Consider the following 6,000-nt stretch of genomic DNA (forward strand, 5'->3'; position numbering starts at 1 on the left):
CTTCCAGCGAGCTGGCTTTCTGCCACATGGGCAAACTGGACCATCTCATTCCCTGAAGGGAACAGGAGGGCACGGCCAGGCGTGGAGGCTAGCGGGATAACCTTCTACCCGCAGTTGCCAGCCAGAGGCTCAGTGTAACCCAAATACTAATATTTTTTTAATTTGTGACCGTTCACAGCTTGACCCCAGAGGGGTCTGCAGCTCACCCTTGTTCTCACTCATTGAGAATTTGGTCTCACAGATCCAACCCGCCCAAGTTTTGGCTGGCAGTTCCTGCTGTCTCCCGTGCGCTGGCACTGCCGGGTGTGTTGCTGTGCAGCAGGAGTTCCTGCTAGAAGCAGCAGACAGTGCCTTGAACGGGGCAGGAGAAGGCATGAGGCTGTTACTGGAGAAGACATCACAGGGGCGCTCCGTGACACGGCTGAGCCGGGCTGGCTGCTCACCCCCACACCAGACTGTAGCCAAGCCAGGCTGGCTCTTGCTGTTCTACTCTGTCTTAGACCCTTAAAATTCATGTGGAAAGAGACTTTCAGATACGATATATTTAATTCTGCTACTCGTGGCAGGGTTAATTTGGCACTGGGCCCACCTCCCAGGTCAGGTTAGGTTACCTTCCTCACCTGTGGCGTAGCGCACTGGGTGCTTGGCTGATCTGTTTCAGTGCTCTGACTTGAGAGAAATCTCTCTTTTTTTAATTGTTGCACGGGTTTTATGCCAGCTTGGCATGCTGGAAAAGCTTTTCAGAGCCAGCATGAGTAAGAGGGTGGGACCGGGGAGAGCACAACTATAGCAGCCAGTGGTTAGATTGGCTTGGGGGATCGTGAAACCGCAGCATCCGGAGCAGTGGGCAGAGGGAAATCTCCTGGCGGCTGAGAGGCAGGCAGCTCCAGCCACAGCGCCTGCCTGTCCCCAGAAGGTGCTGGGGTATTGGTCATCCCAGGCAGCACAAAACTTCCTCCTGGGAGGAGCCAGGATTAGCTCTGCATTTTTCAGCAAGAGTCACATGATGGCAATTGTTGATTTATTTAAATAAAAGGAGTTGGCAGCCTAATCAGTTTGGAAATTAATTTCCTTGTTAATTTGGGCGTTTTGACTTGCTCATGAATATTCACAAATACTCGTCCTTTTTTTTTTTTCCCCTCCTCTCTGTAATTTATTTTTGTGATTGTCAGATCACCTCTGAAGGTGACATTTCTCTCCTCATTCTGCAACGCAGCAAATGTATTCAATCTTATGCCTTGGAAGGGGAACTCCAGCCTGGCACTGACATCCCTTTTGCTTCTCTCTTTGCCAGCGAGTTCTCTGTAGCCTCTCAGCTCTCCTCCTCCCTCTCTGCAAGCTGCCTAGAAAGAAATAAGATCGAGAGTCTCCTCGAAGAAGGGGGCTGGTCTGGATTTGGTAATTGGGAGAGCTTGCCAGAATGCCCTATACCAGACAAGGAAAAGTGGTAATTCACCTGAGGGTTGGGACAAAGTGGTTAATTTTTTTTACAGTGCCTGGAGTTTTCTGCTCCCCCTCCCACCCCGCACTGCCAAGCACCCTTCACTAGCACGTGAGGCAGCGTGACTAACATCTGTCACAGACACTTGATTTGTCTTATCTCCTTAGGAGGAGGCAAAGTCAGACAAACACGGCTGTGCATCTCTGGAGAGTACAGCTGATCTCTTCACCTTCTTTCCCAGCTCTCTGTTGCCCCCTTTTACTTATCCTGCCTGCCCTTGCTCCTCTCCACACCATGGAAGAGCACCCTGGTCACCATTGCCGGTTTCTCCCTGGTAAGGCATGCCCATATCCCACGTGTGTATGTTTAGGGCTTCTGGAATTTCATAACAGCGACCTGCTGGGCTCAGCTGAGGACTGTGGTGAATAAAAACCTGGGTATAATTGCTGGTGCTGGGGGCAGGAGGAGCAGTGTGGGGTGAAAAGATGCCCTCCTTACACTGTGCTGATGCACAGACAGGCTTGGCAAGTAACATGTTGCGTGCAGTGGTGACCCCTAGGACCAGTGGCTGCTTCCAGACCGGCTTATTTCTTTAGAAAGGTTGGCTTTGGCACAGCCTCCATCTACACAACTTGTTCAGAGTGTGCCATCTCAGCTCAGAGCTGCATGAGGAGGAGTGGCCGTGCTGCACCAGCCACGGGGCACTGCCAGCCTGGGCTGGGAGCTGGAAAGAGGGTGACAGAGGACTTATAATTGTGTGGCAAGAAAATAAGCCAGGAGCAATGTAAAGTGACTGCAGGAGGGAACTGAGCCCTGGAGCAGTTGGTAGGTGGAGGTTAGTGGGGCCTCCCTCCCAGGAGCTGAAGCACAGGGAATAGCACAGCCAGGTTCCCACCTCCTGCTGAGGGCATCAGCTCCTGACAAGCTCAGAAAAGAAAATGTATGGAGAAAGCCAGCTGAGCCCAAAGTTACCACGACACTTTCTCTCTCACAACCTTTGTAACAAGCTCTTCTGTGCAGCTTTGACCCAGGAGGGTGGCAAACGCACACTTCCATGCAGGCTGCCTCCTCCATCCTTGTTGCCTCCTCCACAATCACATCTGACTGTCACGTTCCCACCTCAGCTCTTTCCTTCTTTATCTACTCTCCTAGTTTCTTCCTTTCTGTCCTCCTTCACCACCCTAACACAAGGCACCCACCCCTGGACCTTCAGTAATGACTGCAGACCATCCTCCTGTGGTACCACTGTACTCTCTGTGCTTGAACACCTTTTGTCTGTGTGTAAACTGCACTGTCCATGGTGGCCATTCCAGTAATACAGGTGGTACTTCGTGTCATGGGATTCTGCTTGGCTTGCTTCTAGGTCTGGTACACCTGGCTTGACTTGTTCAGCCAGCTGGCTCTAGAGGTACCTGAATTTGTTGGGGGTACTTGACCAGTCGGCAGAGGTGGACAGATAGGCTTGGAAAGTGTGATGGTGTAGTGACACAAATTTTAAGGATGAAGACTGTTCATTCTCACCCAAATTTTTATCTGCTTGTAGGACAATATTTAGTTTATCCTGCAGCTGATATTTTAATCCTGTGAGTACGTTTCTCAGCAAGGCGTGTTGTCCTCACTCTTTCAGGGAACTGACATCTCTTTGGCAATCGGCTGATTAAATCCCCTGGCAGCACACAGCAGAGAGCATTTCAGCACGTCATTCCTGGGATTTTTTTTTCTTTCTTTTCCGCTGCATGGAAATAGATTGCATTTTCCCCTGCTTGGTAACTTCTCTGCTTAACATTTTTTAAGCTTTGAGAAACACACAGTAATGGAGAGTTATAGGTGCGCGTTATCCTGCGCATGCTTGGCTGCCTGAATCATTGCATTATAGTGGCATCTTGCTCTCTTAAGGGCAAGGAACAGAAAGCACACACCTGGGATACACTTTGGAATTTGAAGCATACGCAACAGCGATCGAATGCTTTTTCACTGAAAAAAGTAGGTTGTTCTGAACTGGGAACTTGGGGGTCCCTGTTGGGCAGGAAGGTAGTAAGCTGGGATTGATCAGCCTTGGCTCCAGGCTGAGTTCATTTGGCCACTGTAGTATAGTGAAGGCAGTTACTGAAACTTCTGGCCAATGTGCCATGAATACAAATTCCATAATTTAGAAGGAGGAAAAAGTATCATTGGATGTATCAAGACAGCCAGAGTGGCTGTACCTGAGGACCTTCAGCACAGGGTAAAAATCACAGTCAGCTCAGAAGCCTGTTCTAGTGGGACAATAACTTCTCTGTGGCAATAACCCTGACAGGTTTACACCAAAATTATTTTATTAGATCACCACGAAAAGTATCAAGAAGTATTTTAAACATAACTCAGCAGTGAGCCCCTCAAGAAATGAAGGATCCCTGCAACCTAGTCTGAATTAGCAAAAATGTAGTCAGCAGAACAAGGAAATTATTATTCCCAACCACTTGAGAGGTGTGAGGCCCCACCTGGAAGATTATGCCCAGGACCGGCTCCTCAGTACAAGATGGATCTTCACAAACTGCAATGTGGCCAGCAAAAGGCCCAGACAGTGGAGGGCTAGAGCACACGATGCACAAGGAGAAGGCTGGGGGAGCTGGGTTTGTTGAAGAGAGGAGACCAAGGGGGTGTCTAATTGCTGTCTGCTCACGCCTAAAGGAAAATTGTAGAGAAGATGGAGCAAGACTCTGAGAAGGAAGCATAGTGAAAGGACAAGAAACAATGGACAAATGTTGAAACAAGAGAAATCCTAAACATGTATAAGGGAAATTTTTTTCTCCTTGAGAGCAGTGTAGCAGTGGAACAGATGCCTAGAAAGGCTGGGGAATCTCCATCCTTGGAGATGTTCAGAAGCTGTGTGGGCAAGGCCCTGAGCAGCCTGGTCTAGCTTTGAAGTTACCTTGCTGTGAGCAGAGAATTGGACCAGAGACTTCTAGAGGTCATTTCCCGCCAGATTTTTTTTTCTGTGGGTCGGTGTTTTTGTGCTGCTGATCTACCATGAGCTAATGTTCAGTGTCCACACAATGCTGGAAGCCAAAAACACAGTATGCTTCCTTGTCCCAGTGGAAATGCATCTGTGTCGACAGCAGTGTTAGCATGTGTAAAGCCCTTCTGCACTAAAATCTCTTCTCCAGATGGCTTGCCACCCTCTGTGGTCCTGCTTTTCCTGTTTTGTACTATTCCAACTACAGATGAATCTCCTAACAGCAGGCCCTGCTTGGTTTGGGGGTGACTCCTTGAGCTGTGACACCCAAGTTCTTCTGCACAGCAGCAGTCACCAAAATGTCATTTAAAATTATATTGCAGCACGTAAGAGTTCCCCCCCTACACAGTACCTTCACCTCTTCAGAAGCAGAGAAGCTTTAATAAATCCTTTAAATTCTTGGTTTAGGTGTCTGAAGGTTTCTGTGCAGTCAGAGAATCTGCAATGAGTTTCAGGGGATCTCTGTTCTCTTTCAGAAGTTATACAGTCACTTCACAAGTCCCCCCTTTTTGAGAAATGTGCCTCTCTGATAGCCTAAACTGTGTCTTTCAAGCCCACCGGGGGAGCAGTGGTGGGTGCTCAGCTGGTGCATTCCTCACACCACCTTCAGTATTCACCACAGTGCTGCTAAAGCACCTCTAGGTCTTTACAGCTGCCTCATTTCTCAATAAGAAGGATGATGATGAAAAAGTGGGAGAAGAAGACAGAAGAAAGGATGGAGAAGAGTAACTTACTGTATTAAAGGAAAAACAAACCTCGAGAAGCTCTATTGCAGCAAGACTGGAGCTCACCAGGTTACCTTTGATATTTGTGGGTTCTTTTTCAAAACTGGCTGAGGAAACAGCAGTTTTGGGAGAAGAGATTTGCAGCATATCCATCAAATTCAGGGTAACCATGCCAGGGCTGGGAAAAGGGAGCTATATTTCAGGAAGAGAGAAAACAAAGTACTTTGGGCAGCTGCAAACCCATTAGTCTAGTCTCAACAGAGCACAAGGTTAAGAACAAGTTACAGAAGGAAAACAAAATTAAAGTTACAGAAGTAAGTGGGAAATGGAATCAAATACAGAATGGGTTTATCAACAAAAGCACTGTGTGCCCTAAACTTGATTCTTTTCTTCACCTTCTTTCCCTTACCTGAGTGGAAAAAAAAATCGGTAAACCTAATCTAGCTGGATTTCAGCAGGGCATTTGATACAGTAAGGGCTGGAAGGCAGCTGAATAAGCTGAAGCAAAAGGAATTAGTAGGAGAATTTTAGGTGGGTAAAATGCCGGGGAGAGGCAGATGATGTGTGGAGTCAAAAGGGAACTGCCACCATGGAGGAATGTTACTGGCCTTGGGAATAATTCTGCTTGCAGTAATGGCTCTAGCTCAGCAAAAAGCAGCATGAAGAGGAAGTTTGCTGATTAAATGCATTTAGAAGAATTACTCACAGTCCAGAGCAGAGCAGTGTGAGGTCCTGTTCTTTGCTCCCGCTAACAGGAATGTCTTACACACAGAGATTCGCTGGTTAGAAATGACAGAAGAAAAGACAGATCTGGGTGTATTCATCATTCACGAGGTGAT

This window comes from Pipra filicauda, unplaced genomic scaffold (assembly GCF_003945595.2).
Source record: "Pipra filicauda isolate LSUMZ 115617 unplaced genomic scaffold, ASM394559v2 scaffold69_size3009148_pilon, whole genome shotgun sequence".
Classification (NCBI taxonomy): domain Eukaryota; kingdom Metazoa; phylum Chordata; class Aves; order Passeriformes; family Pipridae; genus Pipra; species Pipra filicauda.